The following is a 25,102-nucleotide window of genomic DNA, read 5'->3' as shown; positions in this document are numbered from 1 at the left end:
TCCTGAGGGCAGACACACCAGGGAGGGGGAACAACCTTTATAGATTAAAGCCTGCTGTTCCTGGTCATTTTGAACAAGGACCCTGAGATAATTTGATGCTTTTTCAACAGACTGTAATGAAAACCTGAGTTTCTATCTGCAAAACACATGCGTCCGTCTGTACTTCACAGAATACACAAGGACTGACATGAACCGTGCTGTAGAGTTCAGGGTAAACATTAAAACTGTAAAATTTACTAATGGGATGTCTACATTGCACCCCTCCCCAGTGCTCTGGGAGTATCACAAAAGAGATATAAATAGATTGTAAGAGCTATAGGTCAGGGAGGACCACAGCAAAACAAGATCAAGGCAGTCAGAATTCTAGCATGGAGTCAGAGGGGTTCATACAACCCCAGCCCTATCTGAGGTCCTATAGACAGTGCCCTCAGTGCTCTCTCTCTCTCTCTCTCTCTCTCTCTCTCTCTCTCGGTTGTGTGTGTCTTTGTTTCTGTGTCTCTGTCTCTCTGTTTCTGTGTCTCTGTGTCTTTCTGTCTCTGTCTTTCCATTTCTCTCTGTGTGTGTATAGGGAGTTGTGTGTGTGACTCTCTGTCTCTGTCTCTCTCTGTGTCTCTGTGTGTATAGGGGGTTGTGTGTGTGTCTCTCTGTCTCTTTCTGTGTGTATAGGGAGTTGTATGTGTGACTCTCTGTCTCTGTCTCTGTGTCTCTGTTTTTCTCTCACTGTCTCTGTCTTTGTGTGTCTCTCTGTCTCTGTGTCTCTGTCTCTCTCTTTCTCTCTGTCTTTGTCTTTTTTGCTCTGTGTCTGTCTCTATCTCTGTCTCTCTCTCTCTGAAATCATGACAAAGGAAAAACGAAACAAAGAGACCACAGAAAAGAACACAGCTTGTGTCGGCAGCCACTCCTGGGTGTGCTGCCTGCCCCTGCAGTGTGACTGTAAACCCAGTGACTCTGGGAGAGAACTCATTTTCCCTTGACCAAGAGGGATCAACTGCAAATAACTTCTTGGTTAGGGGTGGGTCCATCTCTGTGCTGAGATCCTATCTGGCTCGAACCTGTTGGGTCCTATATGTGCTTCTGGCCTCTGAGTTCATGGGTGCATGGGTCCTGTTGTGTCTAGAAGACACTGTTTCCATGGAGTCATCCATTCCCTCTGCCCTCCCTCTTGTTACAGACATTTTTAATCCCAACCTGGGGTTTCTACCACACCTTGACCATTTAGTTCCCAGATAAAAGACACAACCTTTGTATTAACAAGCTTTAATCATCACAAGAGCTGGGCATTAGTAAACTCTATGCTATTAGAATTTTACTTCCCTATCAATAATCTCGAGTCATTACTGGTTTCATCTGGATTGCTCTCAACTCCAATTGGTCAGCCCTCAGGGCCATGTTTTCTTGACTCCTGACTCATGGCAGCTTCTTCTTCCTCCTCCCCTATGGCTAAGGGAATTCTAAACCCCACCTATGGCTCTTCTGCCCAGAGATTGGCTGTTGGCATCTTTATTCACCAATCAGAAATAACTTGGCGGCAGAGTCACATAGTGTCACTTGGGTTTGCAGGACTCCAGGTCTTGGGGACCTACACTTAGCATTACAATAGACACTGAGATCAAACCTCGTCATCTTCTCTTGAGCTTTGAGAGGCGCTGGATAAAGACACCTAATTAGGATTAGGTGCTCCAAGACCTCTCGGCCTTGCACACTGTCTGGTTATGGGACGAGTTGTCTATGTCAATCCCCACCTACTGCAAGAGGAAGCTTCTCTGATGAGGGTTGAGAGATGCACTGATACATTAGTACATCAATATCTCAATAGATACATGTTTACAGCTCCATCATTTCTAAATAATGTCATGCGACATATCCCCAGTCCCAGAATCATAGAAAATACATATCTTTACATAATATCTATTCTCTTTAAAGGGACTCTAGAATGACTTTAGAGTTTCAGTTCCATTAGAAGGCCGCCTCCTCCTGAAGGCCTGATGAGAGAGGAATGGAAAGGGCAGATACACTGTGGCTGTCCCTACAACAGGAGGCCACCATACCCAGCATAAGTAGATCTCAGACTGTGATAACTGATGGTCCCAACACAAAATGAGATTGATTGTTTATAGCATGATACTCTTCTCCTGCTACAAAGTCATGATGATCTCGCCCGTGATTTTTCCAGAAACTTCGGAGGGTTTCAATTTTTATGATTATGCCCAAGACCTACTTCATGTCAATACCCTGTGTATTGTATTCAGTGGGCATGTATTCAGTAGGTGTATATCCAGTGGGTGTGTATTCAGTGGGTGTGTATCCAGTGGGTGTGTATTCAGTGGGTGTGAATCCAGTGGGTGTGTATTCAGTGGGTGTATATCTAGTGGGTGTGTATTCAGTGGGTGTGAATCCAGTGGGTGTGTATTCAGTGGGTGTGAATCCAGTGGTTGTGTATTCAGTGGGTGTGAATCCAGTGGGTGTGTATTCAATGGATGTGAATCCAGTGGGTGTGTATCCAGTGGATGTGTATTCAGTGGGTATATAACATGGGATAGTCCATAGTTTTCACATGGACATCCAGTTTTTCATCACAGGCAGAAATGTGGAAAAGAAGCAGGTAGATCTTTGTGAGTTCCCAGCCAGTCTGATCTACGTAGTGAGTTCAAAGCCAGCTGGAGCTGTGCTGTGAAATGCTGCTTCAACAAGCCAAGCAAATCGAACAAATCAGAGCAAAACAAAAGACCCTGACTGAAGATCGGTGAGTTCACACCATGTTTATATCCATATGGACCTTTAGAAAAGACAAGTCCAATTCATAATGACACAGAGTCTTATCAGTTGTCTAGGGCTGGTCATGTGGAGTTCTGAGAGCACAGGGAGATGTAGTAAGGAAATTAAAATGTGCATTTTACATCTGTCTATCTGTTTATGTGTGGAGGTCAGAGGACAACTTGCAGGAATCCAGTCTCTCCTTCTACCATGAGGATGCCAGGGATCAAACTCAGGTTCCCAGGATCTTTACCTACTGGAGCCATCTCACAGGCCCTGCAAGCATATGTCTTGATTGTGATAGTGACTGTCTAGGTGTGCAAGTCAAAATCTTTTCACCTAAATGAGTTAACATGGTTTCTATGATTACATTTGAACAGTAATTGAGAGATTCTGAGTAGAGAAGTGCTTGGCAGTTCAGGGGGAAATGCTTTCTGAGGAAAAAAAGAACATTTACAGAGTCATTAAAGGCTGAGAAAGCTCTGAGACATGCAGGAGAGGCATTGCTAATTAGTGTCACACAGCCCCAGAATCACCAAGTCATGTACTCCTACATAATGACTATTCTCTTTAAAGTGTATCGAGAAAGACGTCATATTTCTAGTATTTTGGGGAGAAGCCAACATTATCAAAACATCTCCCTATTTGAACATAAGGAGGAAAAAAAGGAAGTTTCCAGAATATTTCATTAAAAAAAACAAATTTAGGTTTAAAAACAAACAAACAAAACCAAGCTGTTGTTAGCTGGTCACCAACCACTACACCAAGGCCACAATTAGATGCAGAATATACTTAAGGAAACATAGCCCATGACAGCAACCATCCCTGTTATACTAGATGACAGGCACAGACACAGGCACAAGTCATGGCATCCCATGTTACACACATGACATCCCATGTTACACACATGACATCACATGTTACACACATGACGTCCCGTGTATACAGTCATGATGTCCCATGTATACAGACATGACATCCCATGTATACAGACATGATGTCCCATGTATACAGACATGACATCCCATGTATACAGATATGACATGCCATGTATATAGACATGGTGCCACTTGAACATCTGCAGCCCGGAGAAACTTCTGATGGGATCCAAACCAAGCATTTCAAGAAAAAAACCACACCCCAGGACTGCTGGGACTTCCAGGGAAGCTGTACCAGAGGTTCCACATACAATGTATCTTCAGCATTTAGAACTGACACAAATACAGAGAGGAGGGGCCAAAACCAAGAGGAAGTGCTCAGCCTGGGGTGGGGAACGGGGGATGGCAGAGGAGCTCAGGGCACAAATTGAAAACCTCTGTTTCTTTGGTTGCTTTCTCCAACTGGTAGCCCAAAGTAAAAGATTAATTCCAAACACCAACGAGAGGGGTAGAAGGTGTGTGCTGACCTTTGCAATTGTAGGAAAGAAGATTATTTGAGGAAGAAACTTGGAAATGTGCAAGAAGACCTGGATCTTTTGTACCAAGGAATGCAGTACAGGATTTATCTAAAGACGTGGTCAGAAGGGAAAAAACTTACAGGCTTCCACTATTAAAATGATTAAACAATGCAATAATATATCCAGTGTCATTTAAATGGCAAAGAATTTAGAGACCACCAGGAATCCAGCAGTGTGTGCATGCTAGATAAATGTGGTACAGGGTGTGTTGTGCGTGCACGCAGAGTATGCATGTGCACAGAATGTGCATGTGTGCGGGATGTTGTGTATACGGATTGTGTGCACACAGTGTCTATTCATGCTAAAAATGAAAGTGAACCACAGAATTAAACCATACAGCACTCGCAATTGTGTTCAAGACTTGTGCGTATGAGCAAAGGCCAGGAGAGGAAAATGATGATTCACAAAAACTTTTGTAATGTTTTACTATTTTCTCAATAAACTGAATAAATATTAGATTTCCTGCTTACAGAAGGTTAAAAACAGAGCTGGGCAAAGCACTAAAGTCTGCAGAAGAAACCACATTCTCATCAAGAGAAACTGGTCATAAGGAGACAATCAAAAGAGCAGAGTCCGCCTGGGATTCAGTTGGTGAAGGGCCAATTGTGTGAGCTCAAGACCTGAGTTTAGATCCTTGTTATTTGTATAAGGGCTTTGCATGGTCTCCTGTGTGTTTGCGCTCCTAGCACAGGGAATCAGAGATAGACTCATCCCTGTAGCTTTCTGGCCAGCTCATTTGGAGAATTAGAGAGCACCAAGTTTAGCCACAGACTCTATCTGAAAAGGGAATGTAGAGGATGACCCAGGAAGACACCCCAAATCAACCAGGCCACCATGTGTGCACACACACACACACACACACACACACACACATACACACACACGCACACATGCTCCCACATGCACACATCATCATCATCATCATCATCATCATCATCATATCATCAAAGCTGGTTAACTTAGTAGAAATATTGTTTTGGCTTCATTTAATAAGACTTATGGTGCACAGTGTCATGTTTTGACACACACACATGCCTAGTACAGTGATTACCAAAGCAAGTACTCCACCATATCTATCAACTTGCATACAGTTACTGGGTTTTGTGGTAAAAACACCTAACATCTCCCCCTTCACTGTCCTCTAATGTTATTGCCTATAGTTCTCACACTATAATTAGACTTACATAGCTAGAACCTTGAACCTTGAACCTTGAGCCTTGACCTCAATCACACTCTTTGTGTATACACTTCCCGATGGTGGCGATGACCACTTTATTCTCTGTGTGTTCATTGTCCAGATAGTTCTTTTCTTTCTTAGATCCTACATGTATGTAAATGACACCAAGCAATGTTTTTCTGTGGCTGACTCACTGCACTTAGATTCCTCCATGTTGCTGCAAATGGCATGGCCCCCTTTATAAAGCTGATAGTCTACGGCATATCAAAATGTTTTACCCATCAGCAGACAGTCATATCTGTATCCTTGCTTAAATGAAAGTTGCCTTGACTGTGAGCATCAATGCCACAGAAGGTGGTGATTTTCTTCCCTTGAGTGTGTATCTCGGAAGGGGTTGCATGGTCATTGGGTGACTCTTTATTGACCTCTTTAGGAGCCTCCCTGTCATTTCCCAGGGTAGCTGCACCAATTATACTTAAGTATATCAATGGTGCACGCAAGCCCCCCCCTTCCCACACTCTGATCAATACTTGTCACCTCTTGTCCTCTTAATAACAGAATTTGAACAACTGTGACGTGGCCTTTCATTTAACTCTAACTTGGATTTCCTTGATGATTGGTAAGTGCCTTTTCATATGGCCATGTTCCTTAGAGAATGTCTACTTAGGACATTTCTATTATGTGAAATATAAAAAACCAAATCAGGAACTGCCTGAAGACTTAAACATAAGACCATAAGCCGTAGACCTTGTAGAGAAACATGGAGAAGAGAAACAGAATTGTCCCTGGGGAGGGATTTTGGATAGTTTACCAAATGTGCATGTGACAGAAGCAAAATTAAACAAGTGTGGGATCCTAGTCAGGACTACTGCTGCTGTGGTGAAACACCATGACCGAAACCAACATTCGCAGTTCCCTGGAAAAGCTCATCATCAAAATCAGTGAGAGCAAGAACTGAAGCCGGACAGGAACCTGGAGGCGGGAGCTGATGCAGAGTCTGTGGAGAGTGCTACTTCCTGGCTGGCTCCCCATGGTTTGCTCCGCCTGCTTGCTTATGGAACCCTGGATCACCAGCCCAGGGATGGCCCCACCCTCTGGGTTTGCCTACACGGGATCTTATGGAGGCAATTTCTCAACTGAGGTCCCCTCCTCCCAGATGATGTTAGCTTGCCAAGTCAACTTGATATAAAACTAGTCAGCACATGTGGCTATATCACATTGAAAGAAACTTCTGCACAGAAAAGGAAGTGCTCAACGGAGTAAAATGTCTATCCACGGATTGGAAGAAAAGATTCAACTACGTAACGCATAAAGAGAACTCACTCATAGTAACAGGAAGGAAAAAGAAAAAAAATCAAAGAACTCATTTAGTCTAGTGGAAAACTCAGACGTCCAATTATATTTATGAGCATCAGATTCAACAGTAGGAACGAGTGCTTGTGACCAAGTCCTGGCTTGGGTTGTTGTTTTATCGCTAAGCACAGTGCGTCGTCAGGAACGTGGAGTAACCTGCTTGTGCATGCATGAAGAGTAACTGTGAGCTCCCAGCCCCTTCTCAGTACGAGGAGAGGAGTACAGGAGACAGCACAAATGGGTGTCATTGTTTAGACCTCTTTCTTTGAACCAGGTCTCCACCTCAATGCCTGCATAAGGACCCTGAACTTGAAATACAGCCAGTTCAGACTCTGAAACTTTAGAATATCTGGGGATAAAGGCCCAGTAGCGTAGGTTCAAGTCTACCTAACCACCCCTAGGACATTGGAATGTTTAAGTAGTCAGTAAGATGAAGATTTAAAAAAAAAAAAACAAACAAAACAGAAGGGGTCTCGGTATTGTCTGCGGAGGAATGTGAGCGAGTATAATCTTGGGAGGCATGAGGGACCAGTTTTTAAAAACCCAACTTCCTTCTGAGGTGGAAACCCCTCAGGCAATGAACAGAAGGATGACCCGGGCACTTCCCCTGTGGAAGAGAAGGGTCCTTCTAAGACCTCTCCTAGAACAGTCAGCACAGACAACACACTGCAGTGTGCTAACTATGAGACCCAAGGTTCATGGTCACCCGTACACTCTCAGCAGACACAGGCTGAAGATTTACCGTAAAGGAAAGGTGTCTGGCAGCCCAGGGACTCCAGCAGCCATGCCTTATAGCTTTCTTCCCAAAACCTTTCAGTGTGCCCTGCTACCCAATGGTAGAGTTCTACAAACTGACCTCCACTCTCAAGACTGGGAAGGCCACAGTCCACCCCACCCCACCCCACCCCACCCCGACCCCTATTTCCTCCTAGCAAGTGGCATTTCTCTCCCCTGATGCAAAAATAAATGATTTCTGATTTGGTTGCTGATATTGTTGGGTGCTCTAAATTCATTTATTTGGCAAACATTGACATCACACTCTGCTCATACCAAATGCTATTCTTAGCGCTACACAAATGTTCCTGATTCCATTCAACTCGCTGCTGCTTCTGACAGTGACGTTCTCGAAAAGAGGCTGCCTCAATTGTCAGTGTCTGTACTGCAAACAGGAAACAGCTTCATCTGTTCCCCTCCAACTGGCGTGTGTTTGTGTGTGGGGGATACGTCACAGTGAGCTCTGGGGGGTGCAGGGAAGAGGTTTTGTTTGTCCTGTTGGGATGTAAATGGCTTCTATCCCATCCCTAGGGAGTCAGGTCATTAGAAATGTTTTCCCTCACTTGAATTGATCCTACTTCAGGCACTGAGGGGGGACACTGGCCACCCCACCCCCTGCCCTGCCCTCCCCTTGCAATAGGCTTGCCTAGCACATCAAATGACAGACCTTCTCGGTGATATAGATGTCTAGTTTTCAAAAAATCTTCAATCAAATTTCACTCCCTCGAGCCCTTTTTCTCCTCATTCTTCCTTATTGGTTAACACCTTTGTAATAATCCGGTGTCCAGACTGTATCATTTTGTCACTTTCCAGCTTCCCACCCAGGTGGTGTTTACTGTGACTCTAGGGCTTTCGAGGCCTCTGTTTTCCACTGGGCATCTGCTTCCAATCATTTATCTCCAGACTCTTCACTCCATCCTGCCTTTAACCTGACTTATTTTCTCCCCTAAATGTCCATGTGTCCCAGATTCCTATCACCTTGTCCACTTGGAATGCACACCCACTCTTGTGGGTCTGTCATGACCTGAGTCTTAATTCCCAAGAATCAGTTGGAGGTGTGAAGCAATGTTCACAGGAGTACTTTGTTAACAATAATGGATGAGATACCGTTTACTGAGCACTTCCCATGGCCCGGACACCAGGCTACGCATGCTCACACGTGCCTGTAACATCACACATGATCTCATAGTAAATCACAAACATTAGCTGCTGTTTCCACCTGATTTTTACATAGAAAGAACGCTAAAGTTTGAACTTGTTAAATTTCCCAAGGTCGGTGTGGTGGAACCCACCCTCTGAGGAGTTCACTGTCACCCTCAGCTATGTAAATCATGTTCTCGATGAGACTCGTCCAGAAGAGATACGTATATACATGAACTACAATGAAATAAAATAAAGATGCAAACTAGGCAGACTAGAATTCCGACCCAAATTCTGAAATTAACGGTTAAACTACCGGGTGTTTAAAGTAAGCTTCCTCTTTCAAGGGTTCTGCCAAGATTAAAGCAGGGTTCCTTTGCAGGGAGCCCTGTTTTATAAACTACGTTATAAACAAAATCAAAAGTGGAAGGAGACTTCAGGAGTGATCTAGTTCTAGTCTCGTTTGCAAGATGAGGACCCTGAAGCAGATAAAGAACGATTTATTGAGTGTGACTCTTTCCATCCCGTGACGCTGACACCATGCTGAAGGGTGGCTTCCTCGAAGATACCCTTCCCTGGGCCTCCAACGGCTCTCTCTGAGGCCTGTCTGTCTGTCTGTCTGTCTGTCTGTGATAGACCAGAGCCTGACTTTATGCCCCACTTGGCTGCAGAGCTACTGTGTTCTCCCTGTTGACTCCAACCCAGACCCACCCTACTTCTCTCTATTCCTGTCTCTCTCCACTTCTCTGCTTCGTTATCTCAAACCAGTGATTCTCAAAGGGCCAGGGCATTCTACAAGTCCCTGAGGCCCTAGATAACCCCCCAGGGCAAAATGGTCTCTTCCCTCCTCCAAAAGATTTCCCAAGTCGCTCATTTGTCATTTATCACACGCGGCCCTGCATCATCTGTTTGGTCCCTTTTTGTGCAAGAGCCCGGCTTGCCTGGAGGGCAGAGATCATATCTTATTCATCATTGCATCTAGCACAATGCCTAGCCTAAGGCCCACAACAAAATAGGTGTTCTATAAATGTTGATTGATTTATTGTCCGTGGAAATGAAAATGACTTCCTTGCTTCTGTGGAGACCCAAGCAAAGAAAGTAACTTTTCTCAGACCCATGTGATTGACTTGAAATACACGTTTTCAAGGACTCAAAAGAAAAACGATTGGAAGTCTTTGTACTTAGACGAACATGAGTGTGTGTCTGTTGGTAGCTGGAATGGGCTGACATGGGTCAATCTGGTATTAAGCAGATGAGGACAAGTTGTTTCTCCAGACTTGGGCAGTTAAAGATACTTTTCAAAAGCAATTCTATATGTAGGCATGTTTTGAAAATTAGACAGATTGATCATCATCAGATTATAAAAAGTAGGGAAATCTGAGGTTCACCGTCCTGAGACACTCTATAGGTCACACTCTTTCTCATTTGGCTTTGAAAACTCCGTAAAGATGGGCAGACCCATCTTCCTGACCTTCCTCATGGTAACATCTTGGGTTGTGAAGAGGCAAAACCTTAGTTTTTCTTGTAGCTGGGCCTACAGAAACTCAAGAGAGACCTATAATCATGAAGAAGATTATTTTTGCTGTTTATTTTATCTTCCCATGATACCATTACAAGATGCACCATTGCATCTTGAGATATATGCCTGTTGATGTGCTCATTCTACAGAGGTAGTGACTCATGCCTTACTTGTATCAGGTTGGCCTCTTTACCTTGTATTTCCAGAAGGGCAGAAGGGGAAGAAACAAACACTCGCTGAGTATTTTCTAGGTGCCAGTCATCACCATGTTAAATACTTGTCCCGTGTTAATATCTTGAATGACTTGTCCAGGTTCCAGCTTCCAAAAGATACATAGTCAGCATGAACCGTGTTTGCCCTGCATCTGGTGTCTCACGAGTGACCTCTAAGGGACCACTGCATGGACATGAACACCTCGGGCTGCATGGACACGAACACCTCGGGCTGCCTTCATGCTCTGGTACTTTCGATCATCTCCAGACTGGAAAGCCCAACACACGCCCACATTTGCTAGGGTTTCCAAGTGATTCATCACCCAAAGTTCACGTGCTGGAGGCGTGAGCCTTAGAATGGCAACATGGGAAAATGTTGGAGTGCTGATGAGGGCTGGACAAATGCAAGGTGGCTGTCACGGGAGCATTATCCTCAGAAGAAATGAATGCTGGTCTCTTGTGCCATTAGTTCTCATATAAAGAAGTTGCCATAAAGCAAGACCATCTCCATGTACCTGGCCCTGTCTGCATTTGGCTGGTATGCTTTCAGTTTTCATGACAAGTTGTGCCACAGCCAAACCAAGGGACAGGGAATGCTGTTTGGACCCTGTAGTCGCAGGAATCGTGAACAAAGCAGACCTCTTTTCTTTACTAGTATTCAAAACAGCCTTGGGCATTTTGCTATAGCAAGAGTAAACATAACAGTAAACTTATATTAATTTTCAAGGCTTCTCATCCCTAGAATAATTACAATTCTTGTCTACACAGCTTCCAGCATTCTCACAATCTCACAGGGTCAGACCCTCTTTTCATCACAAAACTTGGGTGTCTAGTCAGCTTCCAGAATACTTAGATAGAAGTTTATATACAATACTGATGGATGTCTCTGGCTTTGTTAGAGTTTTATTGCTGTGAACAGACACCATGACCAAGGCAACTTTTATAAAGGACATTTAATTGGGGCTAACTTACAAGTTCAGAGGTTCAGTCCATTATCATCAAGATGGGAGCATGACTGCACCCAGACAGGCATGGTGCAGGAGGAGCTGAGAGTTCAACATCTTGTTCTGAAGAGAAACAAGAGAAGACTGGCTTCCTCAGGCAGCTAGGAGGAAACTCTCAAAGCCCCCATGGGTGGCACACTTCCTCCCACAAGGCCACATCTCCAAGTAGTGCCACTTCCTGGGTCAAGCATATTCAAACCACCATAGTCTCCTACTTGTTTTTTCCCCTTTGGGCTTCAAAGATGTGCCTTTCCTCTTATTCAAGAAAAAAAAAAAGAGTGTCATCTGTGGAAGTGTCACTTGTGGCTTTTATGTCACTGTCTCTTTCTATTAATCTCACAATTTTTGGCGTTCCTCATTTTATCCTACTGTGAGCCTTAATTTTTAATTCCCAAACAAGTTTAAAACTCTTACATCCTGAGAAAAGTATCTCCATCAAGATCTTCATACATGCCACTTATGACCCTTTCTTCTTTCCAGCTAATCTCATAAAACAAAACCCCATGGTCTAGCACTGTAGCTTGAGTTCACACTCACCCATGGTCTAGCACTGTAGCTTGAGTTCACACTCACCCATGGTCTAGCACTATGGCTTGAGTTCACACTCACTCATGATCTAGCACTGTAGCTTGAGTTCACACTCACCTAATGTCTAGCACTATATCTTGAGTTCACACTCACCCATGATCTAGCACTCTAGCCTGAGTTCACACTCACCTAATGTCTAGCACTATATCTTGAGTTCACACTCACTCATGGTCTAGCACTCTAACCTGAGTTCACACTCACCCACAGTCTAGCACTGACCTTGAGTTCACACTCGCCCATGATCTAGCACTCTAACTTGAGTTCACACTTATCCACTGTCTAGCACTGTATCTTGAGTTCACACTTATCCACTGTCTAGCACTGTATCTTGAGTTCACACTCACCCATGATCTAGCACTCTAGCCTGAGTTCACACTTATCCAATGTCTAGCACTGTATCTTGAGTTCACACTCACCCACAGTCTAGCACTGTATCTTGAGTTCACACTCACCCATGATCTAGCACTCTAACCTGAGTTCACACTTATCCAATGTCTAGCACTGTATCTTGAGTTCACACTCACCCATGATCTAGCACTCTAACCTGAGTTCACACTTATCCAATGTCTAGCACTCTATCTTGAGTTCACACTCACCCACAGTCTAGCACTGACCTTGAGTTCACACTCGCCCATGATCTAGCACTCTAACTTGAGTTCACACTTATCCACTGTCTAGCACTGTATCTTGAGTTCACACTCACCCATGATCTAACACTCTAGCCTGAGTTCACACTTATCCAATGTCTAGCACTGTATCTTGAGTTCACACTTACCCACAGTCTAGCACTGATCTTGAGTTCACACTCGTCCATGATCTAGCACTCTAACTTGAGTTCACACTTATCCACTGTCTAGCACTGTATCTTGAGTTCACACTCACCCATGATCTAGCACTCTAGCCTGAGTTCACACTTATCCAATGTCTAGCACTGTATCTTGAGTTCACACTCACCCACAGTCTAGCACTGTATCTTGAGTTCACACTCGTCCATGATCTAGCACTCTAACTTGAGTTCACACTTATCCACTGTCTAGCACTGTAGCCTGATTTTCTCCACTTCAGTCCAGATCTACTTCCCCAGGTGACTAACCCACTGCTCAAATGGGAAAGTGAAGTGGAACCTTCTGGTTTCTTTGGAGAGTCAGTCGCGTCGGATGGTGTTCTGCTAAAGCAGACCTGGGAGGGAACATTTAGCTGAAGCAGACACAGGTGAAAGGATGTTCTGTTAAAACAAGCATGTGAAAGGACATGTGATAAAGGACTCCTCACTAATGACATGCATGTATTGGTCTGCCTTACAATGCATAGCTGAGCTCCATTTGTCAGGAATCCATAGAGAGAAACACACCGAACTTCTTGTGAGGTTCTTGGCTTCTTGCCACTTCTGTGGACTTGGGGCAATTGACTGAGTGAAGTCAGCTGGTTAAAAAGTCACATTTGTTAAGACAAAATCACGGCCTGAGGCAACAAAACCCGAGGAGGACAGGTGATGTTTGGAGGGAGTATACATAGGACTCAGTGGACGGTGACGGAGGTGTGGTTGGCTTGTTTGCAGGAAGGTTTATGTAAATGTATCTTGTTTGCTACTTCTCTAGTACTGGGTGGTTCTGCAGGCTTTCAGAAGCTGATATTGTCTTATCCATGAAATCGTTGCATTCTTTCATTCTTTCCTTCTTCCCCTCACCGGTAATTTTCCACTTTCTGGCCCAGATAATGTAAGAGATTTATAAGATTTGATATTGTCAGGTCTACTGGTGCTGACTACATGGAAGGACCCTCCTCTCAGCAGACCAGTCATGAGGAACTATAAGTTTTGCTTCCTAAACCTTCTAGAGTCTGTCCATTGTCCCTTAGTCTTGGAGCCAATTACCTATGAGAGTGACATCATGACTTCATCCAGACTTGAGGGTCTCTACCAGGACGATTGTGTTTTCCACCTGTGAGGCATTTAGAACATAGAAGGAATGTTTAACTGTCATATCAGGTGATGAAAGCTGAGTAAAACTCACGGCAGTGAGTAAATGCAGGGGATAAAGAACAGACATAGTACACAGACCAGATCCCCCAGTCTCTCACTCAAAGGGATTATCCAGCATCAGTGTTAACCGAACCATGACCAAGTCTTGGATCTATTTATGACGACACATTTCTTCTGTGTGCGTCTTATCCCCTTACACCTATCAACAGTGTTAGAGGGGTTGATGGAAAACACAATCCACTCCAGCAACTCTGCTGCATTCAGCCCTCCGTGGTCCCCACTCTTTTCAAGAGAAGTCTATGCCAAGCGTCTCCTTGCCACTCAATGACTCTCCTTACCTCATGGTAGCCAAAAATAATGAGATCTCTGCTGGTACTTACACAGCTTGAGTCTTCCTTCTCCTAAGATCCTACTGTCCCTGCCTCTATTTCACTCTCAGAGCCCACACATCCTCTCCTTCAAGAAGCCCTGTGCTCCCCTTCCTCCTGGGCTGGGCTATGCGCTCATTTTATGTGTTTCTTGAAAACTTTACTACTGCATTGGAGTCTCTGTTTACACAAGTGCTCCTTTCAGCTTCAGTCCTCACTTAAAATAAGGTATCTGAAGAATTGATGAGGACCAGGTCCCATATATATTTTCAAGATGTCACATTATATTTGAATCAAAGTGTGTTAACAAATAATACTTATGAAGAGACTCATGGATTTGGTATCATACTAGTGTTCTATACATTAATATCATCCATAATGTTCCAACATTCCAGGTTAGGTGACCTCACATGCACACATGTGCACACGCATACACACACACATACATATGTGACACACATGCCTTGTACATTATGTAAATATGTAGTGAATCCCTGTGCATCTGTGTCTACCTCCACCTTAGTTCTTATAGTTCTTGGTTGTCATCCATTGCTGTAATATTCCCACCAAGGCACTCTGGAAAAGAGTTCAGAAGTCACTGAATTAAAAATACATCTGCAGTCTAAGGACGGAGCATAGACTGTGGATTCAGTAGACAGAGTGCACTTACCCCTCAACAAGGCAGACTGAATGGATTGTTTTCCTCCTGTGTGAACCCACCATTTGCATTCATTAGATTCCAAATGCATCTGTGTCAAGACAAGGTATTAGGAAGGAGCTGTCAGAGCTCCCTGGTTGTGGAAACAAACCTGTGTACAACATTGAAGAGGACACCTTAAGGGATTGTTCTGTTTTTGTTTTTGTTTTTTACCAAACTGCAAAGAAAACCTTCCCAAGCTTATCCTAACAAGGGGTTAAGCCCAGCACTGGTGTGAAGCCTCTGTAATGAAACCTTATAACCAAACACAGACTCAACAGCAAAACACTCTCTGGGCAACACAGAGTTACTGATGCACTGTGACCAAGAATTCTCAGTTCTGAGATGCGGGACTCAGTCAGAGGCAGCAGTTTCCTGTCCTTTGAAGAGTGAGGGATCTGCCAGCCACTCTGCATGGTCCATAAATGACACTAGCCTTCATAGTGTGCCCTATGACACCACCAACACACACCTCTGAAGTGTGCCCTGTGACACCACCAACACACACCTCTGGAGTGTGCCCTGTGACACCAACAACACACACCTCTGGAGTGTGCCCTGTGACATTACCAACACACACCTCTGGAGTGTGCCCTGTGACATCAACAACACACACCTCTGAAGTGTGCCCTGTGACACCACCAACACACACCTCTGGAGTGTGCCCTGTGACATCACCAACATGCACCTCTGAGTGTGCTCTGTGACATTACCAACATGCACCTCTGAGTGTGCCCTCTGTCATTGTTCATTACAATTCTGTGTTCTCCTTTGATCCATGTGACTCTTTTTAAATAAGGTCATGGTGTTCCCTACAAGTTTTACGTAGTTCAGTGTTTTCTATAAGCTATCAAACAAGACTTACTCATTTGGAAAAGAATTAACGTAATTTCAGCAGCACTTACAATAAAAGAATAATAGTTCATGAAGTAAATGTTGGGTACCTGATAGAAATATTTCAGATATCTTCATATTATATGCTGGGTGAAATACTGATGATATGTTATTTTTATTTCTTATTGAAAGTAGGAAACGAGTGTTATTGGTTTTTGTGTGAGTGTATGTGTTCTTGTGGGAGGTATGGATGTGTGTGAACGTGTGTGGATGTGTGTGTGTGTGTGTGTGTGTGTGTGTGTGTGTGTAACTCAGATGTCAACTCTGGCTTTCTTCCCTCCTCCTCAATCTCTACCCTTTGAGACTGGATCCCTCTCAGAACCCAGAGCTCATAAATTTGGCTAGACTAGCCAGCCTGCAAGCATCAGGGAATCCTCCTGTCTCTGCCTCCTAAGGGGGGGGGTAAAAGGCGTGTACATCTTTGCTGGGCTCTTTTTAAGTGGGTTCTGGGGATCCAGTCTCAGGTCTTCACATTTGCATGACAAACACTTTGCCTACTGAGCCATCTCTGAAGCTCAAAGATTATTATTTTAACAAATGCATCAACTAATCAAGAATGAAGTATCTTCCTGAAGTAGAATGTGTATGTGGGTCTCTAGGATTCAAGGATGCATGCTAAATCTTTAATTGTCTCTAATTAAAGATGGTTTGAAATTTAACTTCCCCAATTATCCCAATGTTTTCAAAATCCTATTGATCATGCTCTTGAGACTTATTCTCCATTATAAGTTTTTTTTTTCTTCTAGAAATATTTCAAAGAGAGTTTTCAATTTGGGAGAGCTCGTTATGAGAAACCTGAACTATTAAGTCTAATGCAGTAAACTCAACTTAATTGATGGGTGTTTGAACAAGGGAAGATTTTTATTTTTTTGTTTCACTGAGCAGAATAATGTCTCCTTACAGTAGACTCAAGAACATTTAAGTTGGTAGTTACAGAACATTTTCAGGACACAATTATTTTACAAAGTGAAATGTGTGTATTTATCTACCTGCCCCTTCCCATGCTTGGGGAGTTTTAAATACATGCTTGAAGTTTTAAATACAGTAATGTATTTGCTAGAATCCTGAATCATTTCGAAAGGAAAACAACCAGCCCAGGGCCCTGGAGTCAGAGCCAGTGACAGCGCCACTATGTCCCATACTCTCCCACCTTTCTCCTTCAGGGTCCATATTTCTGTGTCCTTCCCAAGGACTTCCTGGCCAGTGGAGGGGCTGCAACCATCTTCATGGCTGTAGCAACCCCTACCCAACAGGTCAAGCCGTGTCCCAGTGTGGTAACCTGGCCAATGTCACCAGATACGTCTCAACCCAGGCTATCAACTTTGCCTTTGGGGATAAATACAAGGTCTTCCTAGGTGACAGGGAGCCTGGTATCAGGTGTCCCTGCTGGGGCCACATCCTGGTGCTCCATGCACTCTCTTAATCTTGCCCGTACCTGTCCAACAGGTGATGTGGGCAAAGTTGGACCTGGAGGGGAATTCAAAGGCCCTCTGACGGCCTGGCTCAGATCTACAAACTTGATGAATCCAGGCGTATCCCAAGACTTTCATGTGTCTGTGCAGAGTCCACATCCTCAGAGCTGCCTGCTTCGTTATCTGTGACAGGGCCAAGGAATGCCTCCAGATTCCAAAATATGTCTTCATCAGCTGGATGATGGCAGTCTGTCACAGCTGATGCTCGCTCGACAGAGTTCACCGTCACATGATACGCGTAAGGCATACTCGACCACTGGAGGAAGACTGTGGTGAGGGAAACCAAGGTTTCTTCAAGGTGCATGGTCCATCAATCTCATTGGTGAGGGTGGGGCTCCATTCTTGTCTTGTATGATGGAATCAAGAAGCTCACATAGTATTACTAATACTAAGTGTTTCCAGAACCTGCATCCAGAACCATAGTACATGTTGTACTATGTAGTATATTTGGAACACTCTGAACAGACTCTCTGGGCTTGTTAGTCTTATCGATGGCAACTGCTCACTGTCCGAAAAGTGGGAAGAAATGAATAATAATAATAATAATAATAATAATAATGACACGTACATCTGACCAGTTTTCTACTAAGCCCATTTCCATGAGGATGACCACGATGGGACTCAATTACATTTTTATTTCAGTCATGCTGGATAAACATATCGAATAAAATAAAATAAAATAAAAAAAGAAGTCATACATTTTGGGATTTTTGATACACAGTGAGACTCAGTCACAGGCCAGATAATAAGACACGTGATGATGGCTATATTCAATCCAGCCACTTCCCGAGCTGCTGCGAAGGGGAAAAAACCTCCATGGCACGACTCTGTGGGTGAAGGGAAAGCACCTCAAAGGAAAAATGAGCCGAGAGTTAACAATTTATGAGCACTTGAAGGGGCTGTACTCCAGGTTATACAGAAGCGGCAGGTCCGGGGTGCGGAACTACGTCGACTCCAGAATGCTGAGTTCCACGCGCCTGGACTGAGGTGAAGGAATGTGTGTTCAGGAAGAAAATAATGTAAGGCCGGTGAAGACGTACAAATTGGATTATGAGACGCCGAGTTTATTGACTTAAAAAATGCTCCAACGTACCCACTGAGTACAGAGAGAAAGGAGAAGTGGTGAGGAGGAATGTTGCTCATTTATGAAAGTTTCTACTCCGTGGTTATTTTCCCTCTTCCTTTTTAAATGAATAAATAGAGATCCTGGGTTTTAAATTTTTCATACAAGATATTTTAATCATACTATTTCCCTTCCCCTCCTCCTCCCAGATCCTCTTCCTCCCTACCCACCCAACTTCATGTTTTTTCTCGATCTCAAAAAAACAACAAAACAACAAAATAACAAAAATACAAAAAACAGAACAAAACAAAACAAAACCATGGAGTCTGTTTTGTGTTAGTCCACTACTCCTGAACATGGTGCCTGCCTTGGAGTGAGGTTGGTAAATCCAATGTCACGACATTGAAAAGACAGACCTTCTCTCTCCTGCCAGCTCTGAGTTGCAAATACCACCTTGGTTTGGGATGGGACTTGGTCCCACTTCCTCTGAGGTTTTCCTCTGGGGGTCAACACTGTATTTCAGGCTCTTGGTGGTCAGCTCCTTGGCAGACTGCATGGAGGCTGACGAAACAAAATTCCACAGGCAGCTAATAGTGACTTCAAAACCAAATGGGTGCGTTCTCCTGAAACCTCTGGAGGCTGGGATCAGAAGGTGAAGGATCCAGCGGAGACGGTTTCTCCAGAGACCTTTGTCCCTGTCTGGTAGATGTCAGTCTTCTCCCTGAGTCCTCATGCGAACATCTTTCTAACTGTAGGCATCTCTGGCTTTCTGTCTCTCTTTACAAGAATGTCAGGACCCTATCTTTACACCCTCAGCCAACCTTAATTAAGTGCTTTTAAGGCCTCTCCCTCCAAATACAGTCATGTTTGGGGCTTAAGGTATCAACATGTGAATCTGGAAGGTGGTATAATAGTTTGAATGAGAAAATGACACCTACCCTCCCCATCCTCCCACCTCCCCCACCCACCCGCATGTGGTCTTGGGTGTTTGAGCACTTGGTCCCCAGGAGGTGGCACTGTTTGGGGAGGCTGAGGTGTTGCAGCCTTGCTAGAGGAAGCAGCAGTGGGAATGAGCTCTCTCTGCTTCCTGCTCCCACTGCTGTGCTTCTTGCTGATATGCCTCCCTACCCTGATGGACTCCTGTCCCTCTGGAACCATGAGCTGAATAAACTCCTCCTTCTGTGGGTTGCCTTGGTCATGGTGGCTTACCACAGCGACAGAGGAGTACCATATACAGTGGGGTCAGGGTAGGTAACACAGAGTAGGGTAACACAGTGTAATAGCACCTACCCTGGAAGGGGTCTTGTCAGGTTCTGAGAGCCACTGCTAAGTGCAGCTGGGACCAGCCCATCTCTGCTCGTCACATCTGCTCTCCTGCAGTTAACTGGACTCGCCTACTAATTTAACAGCTCACAAATGCATCTCTATGGCCGTGATGCAAGGCCACTGGCTTAGCCCTAGGAGCTGACACCAAGCACACTTCTCTCTTTTCCAGCAGTAAAGACGTAGAACTCGAAATGCCAGCGCTGGTGATGGATAGAAACTTTAACACTGAACTGTAAAACTTTTGCCTTAAACTGAAATTGATTAACAACAGCAGCAACGAAAACCTCCATGTTGCTTGCTTAAAGCATTCATATCCCATGCTGCAGTGTGTACAGTGGATTTGCTATATGTATGTATGTATGTATGTATGTATGTATGTATGTATGTATATGTATTTATGTATGCATGCATGTACACACTAGTTTTCAATGGTTTATAGGCATCATCAAAGTAATCTACAGACGGCTGCAGAACATCATATATTTCAGGATCATCCACTTGTTCAGAAGTAGAGAGAATCCCCCACAATAATTAACACGGTGTGCCCATGCATATTCGCACATAAAGATTAAATTTTTAACACTCAAGTATGCTTCCTGCTGAAGCACGTCCTGCTGGGCTAACTCCATGCTAACCTATGGCATCTTGCTTGTCGCTACCTAATTAAACTACTAATAGCCGCAGCAAATGAGTCTGTGTCCATAATTATTTTAAACATTAGCTGGAAAAGCTATTAAAAGTATGTAACCGTATTGATCTTTGAAATTGATTCGGGCGTCCAGACTCTTGAAATTTATACGGAGGAGTATATCTGCCCTTTAGATCCTGCGGGTGGAAGCACGTTACCTAGTTTGCAGAATTTCTACACTTGTCTACCTATCTCAAATTGGAAGTGCATACCCACGGATAATTGGGGGCAAAGTTTAAATAACTGGTAATTGTTCTATAAAATGCACTTATCAATTTACACTAATAACCCTGCCCAGGTAGGAATAGAAAGTTTTGCAAACAGAACTCACAATTTTAAAAAGAGACCTCTCCGTGAATCTTCAAAATGCCCAGGGAAGAGGGGAACGGTGTCACTGGAGCACAAACCTCGTCGGTCGTGGGATGGCATACAGTTTGTGTTTACATTTCTTTTGAGATCTTTCCCTTAGTTTATAGCCATGCCTTTTGAGTGCTTGCATCCAAATATCAGCTTATGCCTTGCCTGTTTTCCACAAAACATTTTGCAGTTGGGACAGATGGTCAGTTTTCTGTTTTCCCAGCATGCAGTTAAAAAAAAAAGAATCAGGGTTGGCATAAGGAGGACGAGGGGAGGGAAAGGCTCGCAGGAGCGAGCTGGCTGCTGCTAGTACTCAGCTCACCACTAGATGTCCTGGAGACTAAAGAGGAAATCTGGGGCAGAGATTTGCATTCTTAGCCTAGCAATGAGTCCCATCTTAATAGTGTAGCTCTGGGTTTCCAAAATGTCTGTTCAACTGGTCTTTTGCTGTGTTTCCTACAAACATTAGTAGTTAAATGTAGTGGTGCATGATATGTAAGGGAGCCCAGCATGTAATTGTAAATAATTACAAAAGAATGATTGAAACACTTGTCCCAGAATCATGCACAGTGAGGAAAAAATACACATGTAAAGAGACACACACAAACACACACATACAGACAAACGCACACATAAACACATAAACACACACAAATACACACATAAACAAAATAAACATATGCACAATCACACATACATACATACACAAACATACATACAAACGCATACACATAAATACACATACACACACAATTACACACACAAACACATCACAATCACACAAACATACACACACCTATATCAAATACACACAAACATACACACACACAAACACATACACATAAACACACAAACACATACACATAAACACACATACACACACAACCACACATACACATAAACATAAATACATGTACTCACAATTATATACACAAACACACACACAAACACATCACATACACACAAACATATCAGATACACACAAATACAAACAAACATACACACACAATCACACACACAAACACACACAAATGTACACACACAAACACACACAAACACGTAAGCATAAATACACATACACACATAATTACACACACAAACACACACACACACACACACACACACACACACACACACACACAGAGCTCCCTTCTTGCAGAGACAGATCTTGTAATGAAGCTTTGTTTTGCTTGTTGAGCAAGCTCAACAGGCTGTCTTGCTCCAGATTACTTTCTTAGCAAGAAGAGTAATGTGCAGCTCTAACAAACAGCTACAACCCTGTTCCCAGGAGTTGTTCACACCGTGTTATCTTTCTTGACTGCTAACCAAATTGGAGTTGAAACTTTACTGTCCTGTCAGTGTGTGTGATTATGATGATGATGTAAAACGGTGTGGGGCCCTTCTGAAATCCTGTCTCCTAACAAGGCATAAAAGTACCTGCACACACCAATAGTGTGTGCCAAGGAATGATGTGAGAGGGTGTCTTTCGCTCCAATTGTTCCAGAATGGCCCTCAGACTAGGGAGGCCTGGCACGGCATCCACTTATATCCCCAGAGTAGTCAGCAGAGGAAATGCAGGCATGAGCTATCCCTGCTGGTGCGTGGTAAGAATCCTTCAGGCAGGAGAGCGACACATTGCAAGCACAATTCCTGGCACATTGTGAGCTTTGAGCACCGTGTTGGGAGGATGGAAACTGTAAAATAAACACCAGGCTAGGGATCTCCCTCACCAAGGTCTCCATATTCATTCTTGCGATATAACTGGATAGGAAAAGAACAACAACAACAACAAAATCGTAGTGGGAAAATAAGAACCCATGCAAAAGGCTAAATGTAAAAATGTTGCCTCCAGTGTCTTACAAAACAATGGCTTTGAAATGCCTTTGGGCTCTGCCCTAGTTTGCTCTCTGTTGCTTTGATAAGCACTGTGAGCAAAAGCACCTTGGAGAGGGAAGGGTTTATTTGGCTTGCACTTCCAGTCCAGGTTCATCATTGAGGGAAGTTGGGGCAGAACCTACGGCAGGAACATGGAGGCGGGAACTGGTGCAGAGGCCACAGAGGAGTACTGCTTACTGGCTTGCTCTCTATGCTTTGTGATGTCTGCTCTGTTATAGAACCCAGGGCCACGTGTGTAGGGATGGCACTGCCCACAGTGAGGTGGGCCCTCCTATAGCAACCATCAGCCAAAATGTTCCACACACAAACCTATAGCCCAGGCTGACAGGCAATTCTTCAACTGAGGCTCCCTCTTTCCAGATGACTCCAATTGGTGTCAAGTTCACATATACACATGCACATGCAAACATACATGCACATGCAAACATACATGTACATGCATACACATACAACTACGCACACATGCATGCACACACAGACACATACAACTACACACACATGCACGAGCACACATGCATGCACACACAGACACATACATACACACACATGTACACACACACACACACACACACACACAGAGTACAGGCTCCCAATCAGGTATACATGTCTGCTAGGACAGTGTAGGTTTACTTTGTCAAACACACAGAGACACAATACCAAGCTGAGTGAAACTTCAGGTGAGAAAAACCCCCGCAGCCCCAGGAAGCAAGAGGGCTGCTTTGTATTAACTGACTAGAGCTCTCCTAAGACAACTGCTCTCTCTTCCCACTGGTTTGCTCTAGCTATAGCACCTTAACTTACAGCCACAGGCAGTGACAAGAAAAGGAGGGGTGATGAACCCCAAACTTCTCAGCTTCACAGAAAAATACGAGGGTGATCCTCTCTTATCTCAACCCAAGAAGAGACAGAGTAGGCCCTTTCCTGGGGACCAAGAGCTGAGAGATCCTGCTTGTACATGATTTCCGAATAGTGAGCACTCTAGATTATAGCCAAAGGAGGTTGGGACAGGGATACACTCAGTTATTCCTGTGTAGGACAAATATTTGCGGTTATATGAGGGGTGGTTCTGATGTTAAGGTCCTGTTCCCCAATTGGTTCTTGATCTGTCAGTGAAGAAAGCCATGAGGCAATTTCTGAGAGGAAGGGACAGGCAGGACTTCCGGGTCCTGGGAGGCAGGGAGGGAGACACAAGGAAGGAGAACGGAGTCCACCATGCTTTGGAGAGAGGAGAACAAGGCAACCATGTAAGATCTCAAAACGGGGTGGTCACACAGGCCGCTCCTACAGATGGGTGGTCAGGGGAGGGGATTAGCAACTGAAGAATAGGGCAGGTGGGAGAGACACAGATAAGAAGTTGGTAAGGGCACGATTTTCTTGGCGGGAGATAGTAGCGCCCAACAATTGTACTAAAAAGCCAAGTTGGAATTGAGCAACTTCGTGTCTGTGTCTTTTGTCCACAGGGATTCAAGGGATGCTGGGAGAGGGTTGGTAGCTGGGCCATTTCCTGGAGCAAAGGCGGGTAGAGCATAAAACTACATGCTACAGTTATATGTCAGACACTGTACGAAAGCTGTGTCTATCTTGTCTTCCAGTGTTGCAGGAACCTGAAGTCAGAGAAGAAGTTGGATAGCAACTTGTAAATGTGACAGACGGCAGGAGGAACAGGATGGGCTGCCGACCACGGGACGAAGAAGGTTAGAACTCCATTTGTTTTTATCATTGTTACAAGGATATGTGCATGTGAATATATAGTGTGGCCTGCTGAGTCCTGTGTGCATTTTCAGGGTTGACAAGTTGGTACTGGAAAACACATAGGAAAAGCTTGAGGCACTCATCCCTAGGACTCTCCCTCCCTCAGTCATCCTTAACTGCCTATAGTTCTCCATTTAGTGGTGGGACCTGTGAGACATCACCCATTGATGCTGGCATGTGGCTGGTGCCATTGTTCATTGGGAATGGCTGGTTAGACATGTGTGTTCTGTTACAAGTCCAGTTCTGAGTCACTGTGGTTCGCCCATGCTTCTCTATCACCCAGGAGCTTGTCCGTCTTTGCGTATTGAAACTCCGCTGATGCTCTAGAACTGTTTGACTGCCAGCTCCTGCACAGGGCTCTTTTAGATTCCCTCACTTTTCTGCTTTCTAATTTTATTTTCTATTCATTCATTCATTCTAAAGATTTTGCTGTGTGTGTTCATGTGTGTGTGTGTGTGTTCATGTGTGAATGTCTGTGCACATGTGAGTGCAAGTGTCCTCAACGGCCAGTAGAGGGCGCTGCATCCCTTGGAGCTGAAGTTACAGGCATTTTTTTAAGACAACCAATGTGGGTGCTGAGATAAACTCTGGTCCTCCTGACTGAAACAGGTGTCCTTAACTGCTCAGCCTT

The 25,102-nt window shown here is 44.2% G+C and overlaps 1 long non-coding RNA gene across 3 annotated transcripts in view; it reads left to right on the top strand.

Moving 5' to 3' along the window:
• LOC108352694 (uncharacterized) overlaps positions 1-24,405 on the top strand; it is a 34,077-nt gene extending 9,672 nt beyond the window's left edge. For 2 of the 3 annotated variants that reach the window (XR_010057422.1, XR_005493106.2), the window contains exons 4-5: positions 2,580-2,743; positions 24,312-24,405. This is a non-coding gene — a long non-coding RNA (uncharacterized LOC108352694). The remainder of the gene's footprint in view (positions 1-2,579; positions 2,744-24,311) is intronic. The other variant, XR_001841050.3, reaches the window with a different exon arrangement.
• The last annotated feature ends 697 nt before the right edge of the window (positions 24,406-25,102 follow it).

Source organism: Rattus norvegicus, chromosome 14 (genome assembly GCF_036323735.1).
Source record: "Rattus norvegicus strain BN/NHsdMcwi chromosome 14, GRCr8, whole genome shotgun sequence".
Classification (NCBI taxonomy): Eukaryota; Metazoa; Chordata; class Mammalia; order Rodentia; family Muridae; genus Rattus; species Rattus norvegicus.
Note: the sequence above shows the minus strand (reverse complement) of the source record. Positions and strands in the feature narration are given on the sequence as shown.